This window comes from Equus caballus, chromosome 19 (assembly GCF_041296265.1).
Source record: "Equus caballus isolate H_3958 breed thoroughbred chromosome 19, TB-T2T, whole genome shotgun sequence".
Classification (NCBI taxonomy): Eukaryota; Metazoa; Chordata; class Mammalia; order Perissodactyla; family Equidae; genus Equus; species Equus caballus.
In genome coordinates, this window is record NC_091702.1 from 30,345,934 (window position 1) to 30,367,518 (window position 21,585).

At 37.5% G+C, this 21,585-nt stretch overlaps 1 long non-coding RNA gene across 1 annotated transcript in view; it reads right to left on the reverse strand.

Annotated features, from left to right (window-relative positions):
- The window catches only part of LOC111769031 (uncharacterized), a 29,839-nt gene extending 8,556 nt beyond the window's left edge, over positions 1 to 21,283 (reverse strand). Inside the window, exons 1-2 of the long non-coding RNA XR_002801744.2 lie at positions 21,184 to 21,283; positions 15,251 to 15,653 (exon numbers count right to left, since the gene is read on the reverse strand). This is a non-coding gene — a long non-coding RNA (uncharacterized lncRNA). The remainder of the gene's footprint in view (positions 1 to 15,250; positions 15,654 to 21,183) is intronic.
- Positions 21,284 to 21,585: the final 302 nt, after the last annotated feature.

Sequence of the window (21,585 nt, forward strand, 5' to 3'; positions counted from 1 at the left end):
TGTGATTAAAACTAGGGAGATTTTTTTTTCTAGGTTTTTTTCTAGGTTCTGTGTTTTCCTCTTAAGACCCTAATTCTCACCGTGTTGCAGTGATATAGTGATAAATGAGTGATATAGTGATAAATGATAAAAGATAAATCATCTTTGTTTTACTGGTAGGTCTCCCAAGATGACTAGAACCTTCTACTGAGGAATCTCTCTTAAATCTGCATCCATGAATAATCAGAGAACTAAGTTTCAATTAGGGCTTCATTGCTGACAGTATATTTTCACATATGTGATTGCACTTAGGGTTCTTCCCAAACTCTTTTCCTTTAGCTCAGGCTGTCTCCTTGCCCCCACCTGTAGGGTCAGCTATGTTTATGTTCAACTCCAAACAGGAAGCATGAATTACTTACTACTCGTTTATTTAAATCCATTTCATTCCTTAAGAAGGATTTTAGACAGATAGCAAGAGATCGACTCAGTATCAACACTAGCTTTGCTACTTGTCACCCTGCCTCCCCAGTGAATGACCTGCTGCTCAGGCACCCTGTAGCCAGGTCTGAGCGAATAGCTCCAGCTCTCTCCTACAGAGCTCACACACTGCCACCACCTAGATCCTGTCTTGTTGGCCCCAAAGACCCTTCCTTCTAATACCCAGGTCACAGATAACCAGACTTGCTACATCACAATCTTTTCTAAGGAAGCCTTGATCAAACTCTCTTTTAGAGACCTTCTTTGGGGAAAAAATAAGGAAAACAATAAATGGTGATGGTTAATATTCTCAAGGAAGTCAACCAATTTCCATGTTCACTTTGCTCAGAAAGAAAAATTTCACGTTATTAAATTCATGGGAAGGTCAATGCTTGCAACTTTTTTGTGGGAAATCTTTGTCCAAAAGTTTACTAGTTTTCTGTTTAATGTTGCACCTAAAGGGGGACCTGTCCAATAAGTCCCACCAATGAAGTAATGGATGCCCTCATTGCAATAGAAAATGTTCAGAGTACCTCCCAGGTCCTTGAAGCTAATGCCCAGATTACTTACCATCTAGAGAATGTAGATATGCTTAGACATGAAAAAGAAGAAAGCAGGAGCCTGAAACTAATGTTTAATATCTGAATGGTATATACTAATGGGCTGGGTTTTTGTTTTGTTTTGTTTTGTTTTGGTGAGGAAGATTCACCCTGAGCTAATATCTGCTGCCAATCTTCCTTTTTTTTTTTTTTTTTTGCTTGAGGAAGATTAGCCCTGAGCTAACATCTGTGCCAGTCCTCCTTTACTTTGTATATGGGTCACCACTTCACTATGGCTGATGAGTGGTGCAGGCCCATGCCTGGGATCTTAACCTGTGAACCTGAGCTGCTGAAATGAAGGTGCCCCGAACTTAACCACTACGCCACAGGGCTGGCCCTAATGGGGTTTTCTGACTGAGTGATTTATTCAGATTTTCCCATCTTAAGAATTCTAAGACCCTAAAACAGAATAATTTTTTTGATACTTATCTGCTCCCTCAGATTCCCTAAATAAGATTGCCCACATTTTTTGTACCCTTTTTATTGTGTTAAAATAGACATAACATAAAATGTGCAATTTTAACAATTTTTAAAAGTAGAATTTATTGGCATTAATTATATTCACAATGTTGTGCAACCATCACCACTATCTATTTCCAAAACTTTTCCATCCCAAATAGAAACTCTGTGCCCACTAAGCAATAACTCCCCATTTTCCCCTCCCCCAGCCCCTAGTGATCTCTATTCTACTTTCTGTTTCTAGGAATTTGCCTATTCTAGATATATTATATAAGTAGAATCATGTGGTATTTGTCCTTTTGTGTCTAGTTTATTTCACTTAGCATAATGTTTTCAAGGTTCATCCATGTTGTAGCATGTATCAGAACATTATTCCTTTTTATGGCTGTATAATATTCTATTGTACATATATGTTTATATATGTATTACATTTATATATACATGTATCATATTTTGTTTATCCATTCATATGTTGATGGACTATTGGATTGTTTCAACCTTTTGGCTATTGCGAATAATTCTGCAGTGCATATAAGTATCTGTTTGAATCCTTGTTTTCAATTCTTTGGGGAATATACCTAGATACTTATGAGTTGAATTGCTGGGTCATATGGTAATTCTATGTTTAGCTTTTTGAGGACCCTCCAAACTGGTTTCCACATCCGGTACACCATTTTATATTCTCACCAGCAACGTATGAGGGTTCAGATTTCTCCATATCCTCACCAAAACTTATTTTCTGTTTTGTTTTTGTTATTATGGCCATCCTAGTAAGTGTAAAGTGGTATTTCCTTGTGGTTTTCATTTTCACTTCCCTAATGATGGCTAATGATGTTGGGCATCTTTTCATGTGCTTATTGGTCATTTGTATATCTTCTTTGGAGAAGTTTCTGTTTAAGTCCTTTGCCTATTTTTTTTTTTTTTTTGAGGAAGATTAGCCCTGAGCTAACTGCCACCAATCCTCCTCTTTTTGCTGAGGAACATTGGCCCTGAGCTAACATCCATGCCCATCTTCCTCTACTTTATATGTGGGACGCCTGCCACAGCATGGTGTGCCAAGTGGTGCCAGTGTGCACCCGGAATCTGAACCAGGGAACCTCGGTCCGCCAAAGCGGAACATGCACACTTAACCACTGCGCCACCAGACTGGCCCCTCTTTTGCCTATTTTTTAATTGGGTTGTTTCTCTCTCTCTCTCTCTCTCTCTTTTTGTGAAGAAGATTGTCCCTGAGCTGACATCTGTGCCAATCTTCCTCTATTTTGCATGTGGGATGCCACCACAGCATGGCTTCATAAGCAGTGCATAGGTCCATGCCCAGGCTGCTGAAGTGGAGTGCACAAACCTAACCACTGTACTGCCAGGCCAGCCCCGGGTTGTTTCTTTTTTTATTGTTAAGTTGTAGGAGTTCTTTATATATTCTGGATATTAAATCCTTATCAACATGTGATTTACAAATATTATCTCCCATTGTCTAGGTTGTTTTGTCACTTTCTTTTTTTGTACGTGAGGAAGATTGGCTCTGATCTAACATCTGTTGCCAATCTTCCTCTTCTTGCTTGAAGAAAATTGTCACTGAGCTAACATTTGTGCCAGTCTTCCTCTCTTTTATGTGGGATGCTGCCACAGCATGGTTTGATGAGTGGCACTAGGTCTGCTCCCAGGATCCGAACCAGCGAACCCTGAGCCACCAAAGTGGAGCATGTGAACTTAATCACTACACCACTGGGCCAGCCCCTTTCACTTTGTTAATAATGTCCTTTGACTCACAAAAGTTTTTGAATTTGATGAAGTCAAATTTAGCTATTTTTTCCTCTGTTGCTCATGTGTTTTGTGTCATATTTAAAAATCCATTGCTACATCCAAGGTCATAAAGATTTATCCCTATGTTTTCTTCTAAGAATTTTTTGGTTTTAGTTTTTATATTTAGGGCATTGATCCATTTTGAGTTGATTTTTGTATATGGAATGAAGCAGGAGTCCAGCTTCATTCTTTTGCATGTGGAAATCTAGTTGGCCCAGCACCATCTGTTGAAGAGACTATTCTTGCTCCATTTAATGGACTTGGCACCCTTGTCAAAAATCAATTGGCCATAGATGTTTGGATTTCCTTTTGGACTCTCAGTTCTATTCTCTTGGCCTATATCTCTGTCATTATGCCAGTACCACACTGTTTTGATTACTGGCTTTATAGTAAATTTTGCAATCAGCAAGTGTGAGTCCTTCAACTTTGTTCTTCTTTTTCAAGATTGTTTTGGCTACTCTGAGTCCCTAGCAAATCCATATGAATTTGAGGATTGACTTTCTCATTTCTTCAAAAAAAAAAAGGTAGTCAGAATTTTTATAGGAATTGCATTGAATCTGTAAACAGCTTTGAATAGTATCAACATTTTAAAAACTTTGAGTCTTTCTATCCATGAACATAGGGTGTCTTTTCATTTATTTAGATCTTCAGTTTCTTTCAGCAATGTTTTGTAGTTTTCAGTGTACAAGTCTTTCATCACCTTGGTTAAGTTTTCTCCTAGGTCTTTTATTCTTTTAGAAACTGTTGTTAATGGTATAGCCTTCTTAATTTCCTTTCGGATTGTTCATTTCTGTTGTATAAAAACACGACTGATTTTTTTGAGTTGATCTTGTATTCTGCAACCTTGCCAAATTTGTTTATTAGTCCTAGTAGTTTTCTTGACTGTTCTTTGGGATTTTCTATACATGGGATCATGTCATCTGTGAATAAAGATAATTTTACCTCTTTCTGTCCCGTTTGGATGTCTTGAATTTCTTTTTTCTTTTCTAACTGCTCTAGCTAGAACTTCAGTACAGTGTTGAATAGCTGAGTAATCTTATCTTGTTTCTGATTTTAGGGGAAAACTTTCAGTCTTTCACCATGGAATATATTAGGCATGGGTTTTTTCATTAATGCCTTTTTTTATGTTGAGGAAGTTCCCTTCTATTCCTAGTTTTCTGAGTTCTTTTAATCCTGAAAGAGTGTTCGATGTCATAATGTCTTGATCAGAGAATAACTGAGACATAAAATAACTCTTTGCCTGGTCTCAGGGTCTCTTGCAGTACTGAAATTTTTGTGTCATTGCTTATCTAATAGGAATAAAATTAGGCTTTGCCAAAGGAGGGAATTATCCCTGATTCTGGCAAGTATCTCACATACAATCTTTGCTGCTAGCCTGGATAATTTGGCACTTTCTTAGATCATGGTTTATGCTACTTCTGTCTGTGGATCCAGACTATACACCTGCCTTGGCCCTCCATTTGGGACTTGGTCTCTTGATTCACCCAAAACACTTTAGTTTCTAATCCTAGCTCTTCCCACTAGATTGACATTATCTGCAGAACCTCAGTTTCTACATAATGACTTCTTCCCACCACACCTAAGCTGTGGCCCTTTGCTCAGCCCTCATGATCTACCAAGCCTTACATCAGCCTCCCAGCATCTCTTGTCAAGCTCCTTATCCCTCTCTTCCTCAAGCATTCTGGGAATTCCTGGTGACTTTGTTGTTATGGTCACTTCTTGCCTTGAGAGCCTATCTCCACAGAGTTCTCAGTGCCGCTTGTACATTACCACTTCCTACTCTCTCTTCTGGGCTGATCCAAGGGTGGGCCTCAGCCGTCTCTGATTTCCACTTAAAAAATGCTCACACAAGGCATGTGTGTAGACAAGACTCCACTGAAGATATGAGTGGCTAGTTTGGGTTCTTAATCTAGTAACATCAAATGTCACTATTTTAGAAAAATCTCCTCAGCCATTTTGTGCTGATTGGAGGTCTGGTCTCCCAGTGGGTTTCATATTCCCCTCTCTCTTTCCCTTCACTGCTCACTTTATTCTGCAGAGCAGCTTAGTTCCTAAGTCACTTCTAAACTAGGTTCCAGTATCCCATTGCATATCAACAGATTCATTCTCGTGCTAGGTCTCAACATTCCTTCTTCCCTCTCTACCAAGAGGAAAAGAATAGTATAGAGATGTTTTGCTCTCCTCATATAAATTAGGTCACCTCCCTTAGAAGATGGAAAAATCTACAGTCAATTTGAGTTTTAAATAACAGAGTTTCTCTGTTTCTCTCTCTCTCATAGACACACACACACGCACGCACAAATAATACAGTTCAAATACTATGTGCTGAAAGATAGGCTATCATATATATCACCCTAGTCCCATGATTCCCAGAATGTGTGCAGAGGTGGCCCAGAGTGCCATAGTGAACTCACAGGAGATGCCATGGAATATTTTATGCTTTTGAGGAAAACACAGAGCTTGCAAACTACCAGCTCCAAGTGGTTCATAGTTTCACCATTAGATTGTCTACACTTATTTTGATGATTTCATATCTTTGCAAAGCTGAGTTTTCTGTGGTTGCTTTGATAAAAAGCAAGTACCATACTAAAATCAATGTGGAACAAAAAGTAAGGGTGGTGGAATCAATCTGATTTCAAGGATTGAGAAGTTTTACAGCAGCCAACAGGTACACATATCCCAGTAGTAACTAATTTTGGCTACTTAAGATTAGATTAAAAATATTTTCTCTGTCAGTTTGTATGTATTATCTTTTTCAAAGGCTACTAAGTTATTAAAACGTAAATACTTATTAAGTACTTTGGACCTTACTACTTAAGTGAAACTATGAAGTATTTCCTTTGGCCTAAGGGCACTGTGAAAAAAAATACCAAGACAGTTTAGGGAATTCTGCCCTACTCTTTTATATAGATGTCAGCTAAAAAACCCATATTTAACATTATGAAAAGGTAACCAGAGTAACTAATACAAGCATCCAGGGAAATTATTATTATAAAAAACATTCGTTAATGAGAACATTATTATAATTAATATTATTGCCTTTTTAATGTAAATACCTGAAAAACTTTAAATCAAGAAAGTCTTCGGAGAAAGTCAAACACTGATTAATAAAACTCTTTAAAGAAAAAAGATATTCTGGTTAGTTAGATATTTCTCATTCACAGAATATTAATAAAAAATCTTTTTCAACTCTTATTCTGAAAACTTAAACAAAAACACATTGGCCATTTTTCTGTCTTGGTAGGTATATAGTTAAATTTTCTGTTAGGGATTAAGGAACATAATAAGAGGTTAAGTCACTGGCCTGGGTCTACAACCACAGTGAGTGGCAGAACCAGCCTCTGAAACTAAACGTTCTGGCTCAAGCACTTGAGCGATCAAGGGGTTTCAGTAAGTTTGGGAAATGTCATATGTCGTATTCCACCTCAGAGAGTCAGTGTCCACAAGCATATTAAAGACTGAGAAATCCTGCAAGAAAGAAATTTTTTAGATTTGGTTTAACTCTGCATTTCCAAATTCATTGGTCCTCAAATCCTCTTAGACCTAACAGTTAGGCTGCCCTGTTTAGCAGTGTGAGCCTGGGAGTCAGACAGCGTGGTTCCAATCCCTGCTCCACTGCTCAGCTATGTCACTTCACCTCCTAATCCTCACTTTCATCGTCCATAAAATGGAAATAATTCCAATACTACTTCAAAGACTTGTGCATATTGGATGACAAAATGTGCGTAAAGCATATACTAAATACTCAACAAGTTTAGCTAAAATTGTTGTCCACATTCCTTAAAATTAGTGTTTGCAGGACATAATTTGAAAATGCCATCATAAGTATTCAGATAAAAGCATAAAAATTCATACACAAGTAATTGCTCAAGGTCCACTGAGAATACAAAATTTATTGTAAGGCTTTCAGGTAGTGCATGTTTGTGAGACGGAAGATTATTTTTAATCATGGCACAAAGTTTGGAGTTTTCTTTCAGGGATGAAGAACCACGTAGTGTTGTGGCCATTGCTAGGACCTGCTGATGTCTTGCTAGATGTTGGCAGGCACACAGATGGTCCACAGAAGGATAAAGGGAGAGCTGGTGCTCAGAGGGAGATAAAGACAGGGCAGAGGGGAAGGGAGCACTGACCAGAGCTGCTTCTCTCACCCCAACCAGCGGAAAAGGAACATCTATCTTTCCATTAATTTAACCATTTTTCTCAACTCACAAAGAGAAAGGATGCTCTTCTTAGTAGTTACTGTTCCCCAAAAAAGATAAATAATGTTCTCTTTCTTTGAAACAGAAAGTGAAGAATTGTGTAGAGAAAATACCAGTTGGTTTTCTTCTAAAATGTAGAGTTAGATGAAATCATAAAAGAAGAGAATACAGAGTAAATACAGCAGACTCCATTTAGGTTGGTGAATTAGAAAATTTCTAAGGAGACGTTAGACCACCAGTATTGCTATTGTCCATATATTTGTATAGCAGTTACTTTTCTGTAAAGTATTTTACATGCTATTGAAGAACTTTTACCTAAACAGCACTTCGATGTTTTCAGTAACAATTTCATCACATTTGCACAACAGAAAAATGGAAGATTTTATTAATATTAATGTACAGTTGGGAAATGAATACTTACAGTTGACCCTAATGACAGAATAGACATTGTTTTGGTCAAAAAAGGAATGAAATATTATGTTTTCTACAGTGTACCTTGGCCACATGCTTTTCTATGATTAAGCTATCTCTTCAATGCATTAGTCACACAATTTATACCTGGACAGGGTTGTATGGCTCATCAAGAAATCTTTATGCAACACAGCAGTACATAAGTAGGCTGCCTGATATATTATTCCTTGTTGTAAAAATGTTTCTATCTCCTGAATGTGATGATGAGCATTTGATTCATTTGTTCATGACTCTCTGAGGATAATTTATCAAAGTCAATGATACTTAGAGATCTGAGAGCAATTAGTGTTGCTTCAGGTAAAGTTAACATGGCAGCCCCATTGAAGGTCTCCAGGGAAAACATTGCTTTCTGTATGGCTAAGATCACTTATTTTGTGCCTCAAACTCTAACAAGACAACCTCAAGAGTTCCTTGTATTTTTGTGGGGAAATTGGAGAAAGAATATGGAGTCCACAAAAAAATATCCCCCCCAGTTCAAATGTTATATTTACATAAAATTAGCTAGCAGAGCCCAGATAAGCCATGGAAGCTTGATCTTTTGCTTTTCCTTTTCTCTTGAAGCATGAAATAGCAGTTTAATGTTTTATTTTGACGTTACAGAAATTTAAGTTAAAAGTACTATTTGTCGTACAAATTAAAATATGTGATTTAAACTATGGCATGTTTCTAAATTCATCAAAATCATCACGTATTATGCCATCCTCTGATAATTCTCACCTTTGATCAGAAGAAGCTCAAAACTTTGCTCTTGCAAAGAGCCTGCTGAAAAGAAGCCAGCTCTTTCAGCAGATTCTGTCTGGTGCCCAGCTCCACTGATGTGAGGGAGGGGATAAGCAGGCAGTGGGTGAAGAGGCCTCTCCTGGTAGGAGGGGCTGGGAAGTACAAAGTGGCACCAGTGCCAGGTACAACCTCACTTAAGCAGAAATTGGAATTTGATGAGATTACAAGATGAGGAGACACTGCTCATGTTGATTTTTCCTTCCTGGGAAGTTGGTGCTATGTGCAAACTCTCATGGAAGTATATTGATACCTATTCAGTTTTCATTAGAAAAAATATGTGTGCTTATTGCATTCTTTTGACTAGTAGGAAATTTTTCAGCGTGCAGTTTGCCAGGGCTGAGGAGATATGAACAATTTCTTTCACTCTCCCAAAAAGATCAGTATATTTTGTTTCTTTTTCTCCTTTTATCATCTTTTATTTCTTCCTCTTCTTTCTTTCTTTTTTTGGAGGTTGGGGCTTGTTTCTTTCAAATTGCTCATGCTTTAAAAAGTCTCAAGGTATTTTGGGGTTAAGGAAAGTTGGCTCCATACAGAAATCAAAATATATCATTCTTAATTTCCAAAGCAATTGCATTTATCTATAGGCAAATACATAGAAGTCAGGTTTCTTTCACACTTAAAAAAAAAAAAAGATAAAAGCATTCGAATAGCGTAAAGGGCTCCTGTGGCACTGTGTTGTTACAGCACAGTAAAACAGAACTCTTCAGAGTCTTAATTTACTCAAGCAGCCCCTGTAAAAATTCATGCCAGAGAGTGAGAAAGAAGGTTGGCAGCCAGAGAATTAGATGCCAAATGGTTCCTCACTGGCAGTGGCATCTGGATGGGAGGTTGGCCTGTCTCCGGGACTCTTGGCCAACAGCACTGTTGTCTCTACAGACGGCTGTGTATCTGTTCAAGAGTCCAACAACTGTGTGTGTGTATTTTGGTAAGCTATTATTTCTGGGCCAAAGATTTCCACGGCATTTTTGCATCTGTTGGCACCACTTCTATATTTGGCTCCCCCCATTCCCACCCGCTGCTACATTTTAGTTTTCTGATCAAAAACATTGCATGTAAGTGGAAATGCTTTAAGAGAAAAAATTATGCTTCTTAAGATTTTTCTTAAATCCAACAAAACATATATAGGTATGGCGTTCACATTACTCTAGCTGGACTGTCTTCCCTTCTACAAGCCATGAGTAATGTGAAAGTTCCCATCTCAATGCAAAAATTTCCTTGATCCTTGCAGGAGTAAGATAAAACCTAATTACGGAGCTATCAGAAGTTACTTTAATCATGAGAAATATAATGGAACATGAAGAAATTTAAAGTCAAGTTACTCTTTCAATGTTTCCCAGAGAAACAAAATTATTTTATAATTTTATAAATGTAGTTAGTGCTACATGACACCAGGGGTTGCCACACATCCAATCAACTAGCTTGTCAAAGTCCTACCTTATTGTGCGGGGCTACAACTTCTCAACCTTTTAAGATCCTGCTACGCAAAGTTATTTGCTTCAAGGGCACTCCCACGCTAATGTAATTCAACCAAAATCTATTAGATGGCCCCTTTCTTCAAAATTCTGGGGATACAAAGTCGAATAAAATGTCTACCCCAAAAAGTTTATAACCTTTTTTTTTTACTTTTTGATGAAAGAAATTGAAACAGATTTTTAAACAAGTAACAAGAACACCAGGCAGGAAAAAGAAATAAAAGCTAAATGGAGGTCCAAAGTACCATACAGCATATTTCAGGAATGTGCCAATAAAGAAGTGAACCCCATTTTTATGAATACCTTACAGAAGCACTTCAGTCAAGCTTAGTGTTTTAAAACTGGAAGCGCCCATGGGAATTATGTAATCCAAAATCCTTCTTCTATGTGTTTAATGAGGAAACTGATGGCCAAAGAGAAGAAGTGATTCAGTCGTGGTCACACTGTAATTAGTACAAGGACACAGATCCAGTTCTCTCTCAATACTCCTCCTCTTGACTTTAACATTAAGACACATTTAAAATTGGCAGGGAAATCCTTTAAAAGACCATGGCATAATTTCATAAGATAATGAACAGTGACCCAAGACTAGGGAATTACTATGTGATATAAATGAGAGGTGGGATGAAGCTTGCAGCAATTACAAGCAATTCTCTTTGGCTGGAGTGGCTAGGGCAGGACTCCCAGAAAGATCGTTCAAAATCAACCTATAGATTAAGCAAATGGCATCTGCCACAACTTTTCTCTCTCCCTATGGGTTGTAGACATCTCTGTGGAGAAAGAGGCATGTCCAGAAGCTTATAGATGACCACAGTGTCACCTTCATCCTCTTGGTGACCATAGAGTCATTAAAAATGGTCCCCATTCAGATCCACCACTTAAATGTCACCATCAGCAATTTGTGACCCACTGGAAAAGAATGAGGGCTCTATGGTCTGAAGCAGGGTGTTACAAGTATTCAAACAGTTATATTAAGTTGAAATTATTGTATATATTAATTATAGTGTTGTCTGTGTTGGGCACTATAGAGAACAGACCCTCTCCAGCCTGGTAGTGAGCAAAGTAAGATTGTTTTCTGAATTAAACTAGGTAATCAACACATGATGGATTGGAGCCATGTTGAACTTGATAATCAACACACAAGATCAATTAAAAGAGGCTGAAAGATCCCCAAACCTCAAGGACTCTTCCATACCCTAAAATAATGAGCAGATGTGAAGGAGGAATATGTCAATTCGAAGGGAAGCTGGTCAATCACAAAAACACAGAAAAAAGAAATAATCAAAGAGGTGTGTATGGGCAGTGTCCATCCCATAACCATTTTAAATAAGGGTGCCTTGGTCCAAAGACCCACTTGTATCAATCATGCCTTTTTATTTTCTGGATTTTCTGGTGTTTTCACATCTGGGGCCTTGCTGACGCTGAAGAGACTGCCCCTGCCAGGGCTAGCTAATTTCTAGAGAGAAAACAACTTAAAGCGACTCACTTTCAAATACAGACCAACTGATCAAAGCCCATACTCCCAGCTCCCTCGTTTATGTAGCTTTCACACTCTGGACCGCTATCCACTTCCCCTAATCACCCCAGTGCCAGGTATCAGGCAACCAGCAACAGGCCCTAAACCCCAGAGCCTGCTGAAATGATTCAAACTAGCCAATCTTAAGCCTGCTTATCCTGCCTCTCCCATTCCTTCCCTTGAAAACCACAATAAAGGTTCTTGACCGTGTTTTTCCCTCACTCCCTCTGCCTCCCAATCAACCCTGGTGCTCCCTGTGTGGCCCCCCTGCATTGTATGCTGTGCCTTCTGTTTCCAGAGATCTGAGAATATAAAAATTTTCTCTTTCATGACAGTCATTTCCATGTCTGTGTGTCTTGCCATACCTGATTAAAACAAATCCTAGATATATTTTGAAACTACCACCCTGGTGCTAGTGGCAGCAAGCTAGCAAATCTCTATTAACCTGAAGTCTTTGAACAATCTAAATACACAACTGTCTCCTACTGTTTCCTGTGCATTCTTATCCGTTTCTCTAATTCAGCATCTCAGGTGGCATGTCTATGGGAACAGAAGACTCTGGATCAATCTCTATCATATTTCTCAGTAACCATTTAATAAATGAGATTTCTAGGTTTCTACATTGATCTTGTGAGCTTAGTTAATATGAGCCCATTCCTGAAAGATTTGTCCTTTATCAGACTGCTATCAGTGTTGTGAGCCCATATGGTGAGGATCGTGGTCTAGAGCCTTGCTTCTCAAACTGTGGTCCTGAAACCAGCAGCATCAGCATCACCAGGTAGCCTGTTAGAAGGGCGGTATCAAATTCTCATGCCCCACTCTAGACCTACAGAATCAGATCTGTATTTTAACCAGATCCCAAATTTGTATGCAAATTAAAATTTGAGAAATGTTACTCTGGAGGAGGGACAAGCAAACTTTTTCAGGACAGGACTAAATAGTAAATATTTTAGGTTTTGTTGGATAAGGTCTTTGTTGCAAGTACTAAACTCTGCCATTTTAGCCCGAAAGTAGCCATAGGCAATATGGAAACAAACAAGCACAGCTATGTTCCAAAAGAACTTTAAATATGGACAGTAAAATTTGAATTTCATATAATTTTCACATCACAAAACATTTTGAAAGTTTTTTTCAACCACTTAAAAATGTAAAAACCTTCACTTGTAAAAAATCTTAGCTTGCAAGGCCTTACCAAAATAAGTGGCAATGAAATCTATACAGAAATTGATATTTAATAACGTACACCTGAAATTACACAATGTTATAAGCCAAAATGACCTCAAAAAATAATTAAATAAAAATAAGTGGCAGGCCAGATTATCCTACTGGCCATAGTTTGCCTGCCTTTGTTCTAGACCATGGGAAATTCAATAAGATCAAGTTAATGAAGTGAGGCATTCCAGTTGACCCACCCCAAAATCCCATGTGCCAAGTGAAACTTTTCCTCGTTAAATATCCAGAGATGGGTTACATTTTTGTTTTGAGCAAACTTGATGAAATATAATTCAGTTTTTTTAATAATTAAAAGTTTAAATTAAGACTTTATGGGAGCACAGGAATTCTAGAACATAGATATAGAAGTAAACAGAGAGTAGATACCTCCCTGATGGAAGCGTACCATAATCCGGAATATCAGTGCTTTAGTCAAACAGGGAATTTCCAGTTGATTTCACGTGGTTGCCTAGGTTGTCTGCCCATGAGAAGCAGTGAGGAAGTGATAGACCAACGAACCCTCCTACAACAAGAACGGTCACATGCACTCACATGCGACGAGAAGGATCAGAGCTCATATAGCAAAGTGCAGACGGAAGCAGGTGTAGAGGATGTTACCTGCTTTTTAACCCATGTTTATATGTACCAAATGGCAGGAACATTCTCGTCTCTTGATTTTCTGTCATGATTTGTGCAGCAGGAAACCCACTAGGAAGCGGGCCACAATCACCAGTCAGCCCTGCCACCATCTAGCTCATCTGTCATCACAGAAATGGTCTGGACACCTCCAGTGAGTTTATTTTTCCAAGGAGATAAGGCAATTGACCCTACAATTCAAATTAGTGATATGAAGTGAGTTGGTGAATTCGGCATATTTCTTACTGTTTGAATTATTAGATATTTTTCTCTGATTGAATTAACTAAGAAAAAAGTTTTCAATCATGATTCTTTAAGTAGCAACTTCAGGGAACTCTAAAGGCCCCATATGTGATGTGTACATTTCACAATAATAGTTGTATAATCTGAAGGAAGTTTTACTTTTTACATTAAATCTTATTACATAAATTTCTAATTTTATGTATGATCCCCAGTTCTAAAACTTGGATATACGTCAGAATCACCTGGGGAAATTTTTAAACATGCCAATGCCCAATGGGCTCGCCAACAGCAATAGAACCAGAATACCTGGTGATGGGTCCTGACAGCTCTGTTTTAGAGGTATTCCAATGTGTGGCAGTTGAGAACCACTGCTTTGGCAATTATCAAACAAGAATGACATACTTTATTGTTAGACATTGCTATTTTTTTCTGAAAGTTTTGTAGGACACTTTAAGTTTAAAAATGAATTAGAAACACTATTAAAAGAAAAAAATCATTATGATTCTTCATGAAAACTACTTCCAGAATGTTCTTAGAATCAGTATAGATACAACTGAAGCTGTAAGTCTCTTTTATTTTTTTTCTAGATAAGTTGGCTTTAGATATTGATTAAATATGATGCAACAGGCACGTGTTCCCTAATGTTCTAGAAATATGGCAGTTTTGTCACTTCTCAGCACTGTTTCAAAAACTGGGATTGCACTATACTGCCTCTGTCTGTACTTTCATCACTTTCATTCTCTGTTCGATGGTTAATATCAAAGTAGATATATACTATGTTATCAAAATGGACTGGCTTTGATGTTATTTTTGTCGTTCCTGCTTGGTTTTTCACTATCTCGATTCCAGCAGAGTATGGGACTGTGCTAAGCATTACTCAAATCTGTCTCTACCGTCACCCTCGGATTTTCTGAAGACATTCTTATGGAGATTTGGGAGGAACCAGGCTGCCCTCTTCTAGCCTCTGCCCCACCCTATCCATTCCAACTTTTGTGCCTCTGAGAAATATCTGAATAAATCAGAGCAGTGCCGTGGGATATCTACTACCCAGGGACTACTCTTCTCAGCTTTCACTCAGGGATAAGTGAGCATAAAGTTGGCTGTTTTTGTTTTTTAATTTTTGTTATTATTTTGGATGTGTGGAGGAAAAATCATAATTAGTTGTTTTTAAAACATTTCTTCATGTGAAACAGAAACTGAAGGTAATTTGACTATTCAAATTTCAAGCTGTCGTGTTAATAATAATTAAATTGTTAATTATTGAGCACTTTCCATGCTAGGCACTGTGCTAGGATGATTTACATCCATTACCTCATGTAATACTCACAGTCACACCATAACATAGGTTGGAAATGCCCTCATTTTATAGTTAAGAAACTGAAAAATCAAACAGATTAAGTAACTTACCTGAACTCAAACAGCTAGTTAGCAGGACCAAAGCTTGAAAGCAGGTCTTTAGGATTCGCAAACCCACAGTCCTAACCATTCTCTACACAATCCAAAACTACCACAGTGAAGTCAAATGGCTTCCTTTACTGTGACCTAAAAAAAAGAGACAGACTTGGTTCCTTCCGTCATTCCACTGTGCTCGCCTATGCATGAAACTTGATTCCTGGTTAATAATCAGTCAGCTCAAACAGGTTCATCACCTCCTGACCAGTCTGTCTGTAACTGGCCAATTCAGTAGAAGCAAGCGAGCTGGCAGCAGTTTTGAATAGCTGCCTCAGGAAGATGGTCCCTTCAGTTCGGGATTGAGACACAGGCTTAGGAGGAGCCACACTGCCAATGTTTTCAGGGAAAACATCCAACTCTGAGGAAAAAAATCAATTAAAAAAATTATTAAAGTACGCGAACATCACAAACCCTAAATTCGTCTGTGTTTTTTTAGTCTGAACATCCCTTAATAGTTATTGTACATGCATGTAAATGGATATAATGAATATATGCATGTATGCATGGTATGTATATGTACACACACACGCGTACAAAGATTACTTGCAGGTGAGCATAAATTAAACAAAGTGTGAATCCTGTTATTTTTCATCTCTTCTTCCACACCTGGTAGATTTAAACCCCTACAGGTCATCTTGTCAAAATACAACTTTCGTTCTGAAATAAAATAACAGAACAGAAACAAACACAATCTATTATAACTCACTGCCAATGTTGCCAGATAACTACAAAAAAAAGAGTGTCTCAGACAGAAATATCAATAACTTTAATGCGAGCGATTTGTTAACAGGGAGGCAAACAAGCAAACTTGCTCTCCGCTGACTGTCACTAATATTTATTCGTCCAGTGACTGTTAATCAAACCAAGTTTACAGTCCCGTACAGCACCTGTCACAGGTGCTGATCATTAATCAGCTATTACAGCAGTTTATTCTGCTGCTGACAACTCGCAATTTTCCACTGATTCAGCTAGTTTGTCAGGTGGGAATTATGGCATAGCGCATGTGACAAAACACATCACCCTTTTTTTTTTTTTTTTTTTTTTTTGCATTTTCAGGCTTCTCTCTCCTGCTTTCTCCCCCTTTTTAGACAAACAATATCTGGGAACTCAGAAGTAATAAGGCGGAATGCATAATTAATTACCCAGCTTGCTCTAATTAGGGATGAATAAGTTGTGTCCCTCTCATCATCACAAATGTGGTGATGGGTAATACCAGTTTATGCTGTATTAACTGCAAATATGCAATCCTTCTGAGAGCACTTTTGTTGATGAATTTGATGAATGTGACAATAATTAGCAGAGACAGATGAGAGCTAAATTACTACTGACAATGTAATGCTATCCTGCTCGAGGGCCTGGGAACGTGGCAGGATAACATGGCAGGGACCTGGGCCTCATTTCTAATTAATAGTCTTTTTTTTTCCCCTTTTCCTTTTTTTTTTTTTTTTTTTTTTTTTGCCAGTGGGGGAAAAAAGGAGTAACGGTAATTGTTTTCGTCAAAGGCTGCAGGGAGTTATCAGGGTAATAAAGTTAATTAGCAGAACAAACATCCTTTCACTGCCTTACCAGTCTGAGGAAAAGAGGGTAATTCAAACTGCAGAAAGATATAACTAGATGGGATGATAAGAAAAGAAATTTTACACAAGAGGCAAACGGAGAAGAATGGTTTTCTCCCTTCATTTCCTTGGCTTGATGCATGGAAAGAAACTAGACAGCTTCTTCTTTCAGGTTTCAAAGTGTCTCATGTAAAGAACTTTGTTGTTATGATTTTGAGTTTGGGAAATAAAGTTAGCTTAGATCAAATTCCACTGTTTACTTCATTCTTTTCCAGGTAGTAATAGGTTTGTTCAATTTTATCTTTATTCACGTGGCATTTTCATCATGTCTCAGGCATAGAAGTTCGAATATCTGCCAAAGAGACCATTTAGCTGCATTTTGTCTTACAGAAGTCTGTGTCATTCTCTGAATCTTTTGGAAAAAGTTAAAGAAATTAAGTGATTTCCACCAAGTATTATTTGTTTATTCTCCTGGGTAAATTAAAACATTAGAGTGAAATTTAAAAAATGTACATGCTAGGGGCCAGCCTGGTGGTGTAGTGGTCAAGTTCACACACTCTGCTTAGGTGGCCCAGAGTTCACAGGTTCGGATCCCTGGCATGGACCTACACACTGCTCATCAAGCCATGCTGTGGTGGCGTCCCACATACAAAACAGAGGAAGACTGGCACAGATGTTAGCTCAGCAACAATCTTCCTCAAGCAAAAAGAGGAAGATTGGCAACAGATGTTAGCTCAGGGCCAATCTTCCTCATCAAAAATTAAAAAATGATTGTGCTATTTTATTCTATTTTTGTAGCCTCAAAAAGTCATCTTTCTTAAAATGTGGCAGCATTGATTTTCATTTCCATTGCAGCTTTTTATATATGTAAGTAACCAAAGAAAAAAGTGAACAGTTTAATGAATCTCAGTTTTACATTATGGTTTTAATCAATTCAGTGACTTTGTTTGACATAAGTAGATACAACATAAAGGGAAAACATCCACCAAACATTCTGAAGCTTTTGCAAGTTCATTTTCTCCCTTTAAATATTATGTGTTTGGCCTCCTTTAAACATCAAACACTTGAAACAATTGTTTAATATTAAATAAAGAACACGAGGATGGAACCTGATGCCTTCTAAAATAATAGCCATCAGAAAGTGTCTATGGATTTTTATTCCTTTTAGGTACATTTCAAAAAATTTTCATTTTATGCTTTTTAAAAGTCATTAGATATCTCATAAGTTTTACATATTTGTCATGCATGTAAGTGTGCACACATTTGTTTGTTGTCAGAGCTAAATAAAATAGCCTCCCACGATGACTCTGTGTTTGATTCTAAGTTAAGGACATAAACAGTAACTGGTGAGCTTGCTTCTGTGTCTGGCAGCATGGCACTAGGGTGATTTCTGGCATAGAATCCTATATGGGTAGACTTCCGCCAAACATGGGGGAAATATCTACCCGTCTGGCCTTAACTCCTAATATCTGCATTATTAAAGTGCTATGCTTGTCCCCAAAGACAAAGGCAGTGTGAGAGTAGAGAACATGATATTAAACTAAGAATGAGAAAACCTGAGTTCTTTTCTGGCTCTGTTACTAACACCCATATGATAGTGAGCATTTCTCTGTCTGCCTCTGATTCTCAATTTGCTCGTCTATGAAATTGAGTACCTTCCCCTCTAACCTTATAATGTTGCTGTTGACACAAAAGGAATCATTTTAGTACTTTGGAAACCATGAGATGTTTTGTAAGTATACTGTTAATATTATTAGAGTATAGAAAAAATCATGAGAAATAATCTTGAAAAAGTCCATTTCCTTTTAATTGCCCTCCCATGTATGGCTAGTCAGAAACCAGAGCTAAAAGACTTGACAGGAAGTTTTTATGATATGAGGGACTGAAATCTATCCTTACTTTATGATTTTGCTGCTAAATTTATCAGGGAAACTATCATTGTAAAGATAACCCCAAACTCCTTTGGTCAAACCTACCTACCTTTTCAAGATTTTCTTAATCTCTTGTTAGAAGAGCATATTAAGGTCAAGACTAGAAGAAAACTAGACTAATCATGAATCAATATAACAAGATCTGTTAGGCTTGTCAAGCGAACTTCCATTTGAAAACATCCAAGTTTCTCACAGACGAGCAGGCAGACACACACACACACACACACACACACATGCACACCCCAAATTTAGGTTGCTATGCTTTGCCTTCTATCTTTAGGAGTATTTTAAAGTTTTTACCGTATAATCAAACTTTATCTTTATGTAGGAAAACTCTAGAAGTAAAAGAAGCGTTGGGTACTACTTTCAACAATTTGTAACTGTTCCTATTTAACTACTATGTGAGGTAATTTAAAATAAATCACTTACAGAGACAGAGAGAGAAAGATTGAGAAACTCTGAAAGAAGTAACACAAAAATCCAAATGCAAAATTGTTTTTTTCTACAAATGAGTTGGAATTTTTATTGTGAGAGAAGAAGTAACAGGGAGCATATTTGTTTGTTTCCTCTGGGACCTATGCTGAATTTATTGAATATTCTGGTCTTTTGCCCTCTAGCCACCACCTCCTTCATTGGACCACAAGGAAGGCCGTTTTGGAAAAGTAATGGAATCCAGTCAACTTAACATTGTTGATCTCCAAGGACCGTTGAAAATTATAAAACTTTCTGTGGAACTCTGACATGCCAGAAGCTGCTAGAAAAAGCAGTTTGATATTCAGAACCTCATCAAGAGCTTCTCCTCATCTTTGGATAGAGACCAAAATGATACTTTCAAGTAAGTAGGAATTTCTAATATTAGCGTATTGGGTGGAAAAACACCTTAGTGAAAAAATTTACTGGAGTTAAAGATTCATTAATCAGATACTCCAGGCACTGGCTGCATGTACTGTTGGTATTATTTTGAATATTCAGGAAATTTAATTCTTTCTTTTTGTTTTTACTCAATTCCTTGGCCATTGTTTTAGAGAGTCTTTTGACAAATTCTCAGTTCTTGAGGGCTCTGGGACATTTTTGTTTCCTTATATGAGTGCAGAGGAGTGTTAGGTGGTTAAATAATTACAAAGGACTAAAAATAAACCATAGTTTATTTTTTCAGATTTTGAATTACAAAATTATTTAAATGTTGTCTGTAATCGAAGTGCTACATTACTATGTAATGAAATTACAGTACTGCTTAATGACATCGGGAAACTGCATGCAAAAAAATATTTGTACACAAGGTGGTGATGTTAGCAACCAACTACAGTACTTTTATTCTGCTAAAAACCACAATAAATAACAACAGATTATTTTCCCTGAGTGATTGCTAAAAAGTCTGTTCAGGTGTTCATATAATGATAGCACGTAGGAGCACAGAGCACATAGAAAACTTGTCATCACACGTCATTAAAGTAGCAGGGAAGGAAGAGAAGGAGGACAAAGCACAAAAAGGAGAGTTAATAACTTCTGAAGAAAAAAATTGTATTTACATGTAGTAACAGTTCAAGAACCCAGCTTTTAATATCTAAGTTTCTATTGACACTTATTTGGATATTTAAGTCCAAAGAATTAAATCCTAAATGTAAAATTGTTTCTGTAGCTCTAACAAAATATTCCCACTTCCCAGAAAGATTTCTTCAGAAAGCCTTCGCTTTACAACACTCCTCAGCCTTTACAAACAGCTTTCCTGATCCCAATCCTGACTAGTGTTGATCCATCGAGGGCCACGTCTTCTCCTCTATTCATGTTTCTTGTAGAGAAATTTACATTTTTAGATTTGTATTAGCATAACTTCGAACAATTAAAAAGCGAAGCTGGTAATGAGTGACAAACCTTATTTCTCATGGAATATTGGACTTCTTAGCCTTATCAATACTAAAATATAAATTAACTAATATATGCCAACACTTAAACCAGTTCATATTTTTTGTGCATTGGTATGTTAATAAAGACCTCTAAGACATAATTAATCATATTAATATTCAGCCCGCAAAATTCAATTATTTGTTACAGTGAAATACATTTATTCTCAGATTTTTTTTTTAAAAAAAGCAAATGATGGCATCAGCAGGAATACAGAAGTTGTTGGTTACAGGGCGGAAAGCTTGTGTGCCATGAGTCAAAAAGGTAGGCAGATGGATTTTCAATTTTAAGATCCTCCTCCCCAGATGAAAAGAGCAGCAATTGTTATTTGTAAGCTAGAAAGCAAAATATCTGTTCTTGAATTATCTAAGGATGAGTCAGAAACTTAAACCCAAAGAAAAGTAATAAATAATGACAACAGATGTTTGTAAACCTGTGCTCCCCTGTTCGGTGTTTCTACGTGTTGTTTTGCCTTGATGTGCTGTCAGCCGCCTCTCACCTGGGAGTAGTGATATCTTATCAAAGCCCAAACAGTTCCTCTTCACAACAGACAGATAATAGCGCCTTTCAATTTATCATACTGGAAGTCTAAAAGAACCATGGGAACGATTGGTCAGGTGACAGTTTGATGGACAGTTTGACAGCCCTTAAAGCATCATGGGAAATGGTTGTCACCTGATTTTCAGAGCGACCAGGGAGATAACCTTCAGAATGATGAGGAAAACAAAAATCTGAATATTTGTATAAAATCCAGTGGCAGCATCAGTGTTCACTTAAGTGATAATAGGTATGAATTTAGATGACTCAAAATGTGATTATCAAACCTGAGAGGTTTCTTCAAGTCCAGAAGTGCCCTTCATCCCTTTAGATGCCTTTTACATTTTTATTCAAATGTCATTTG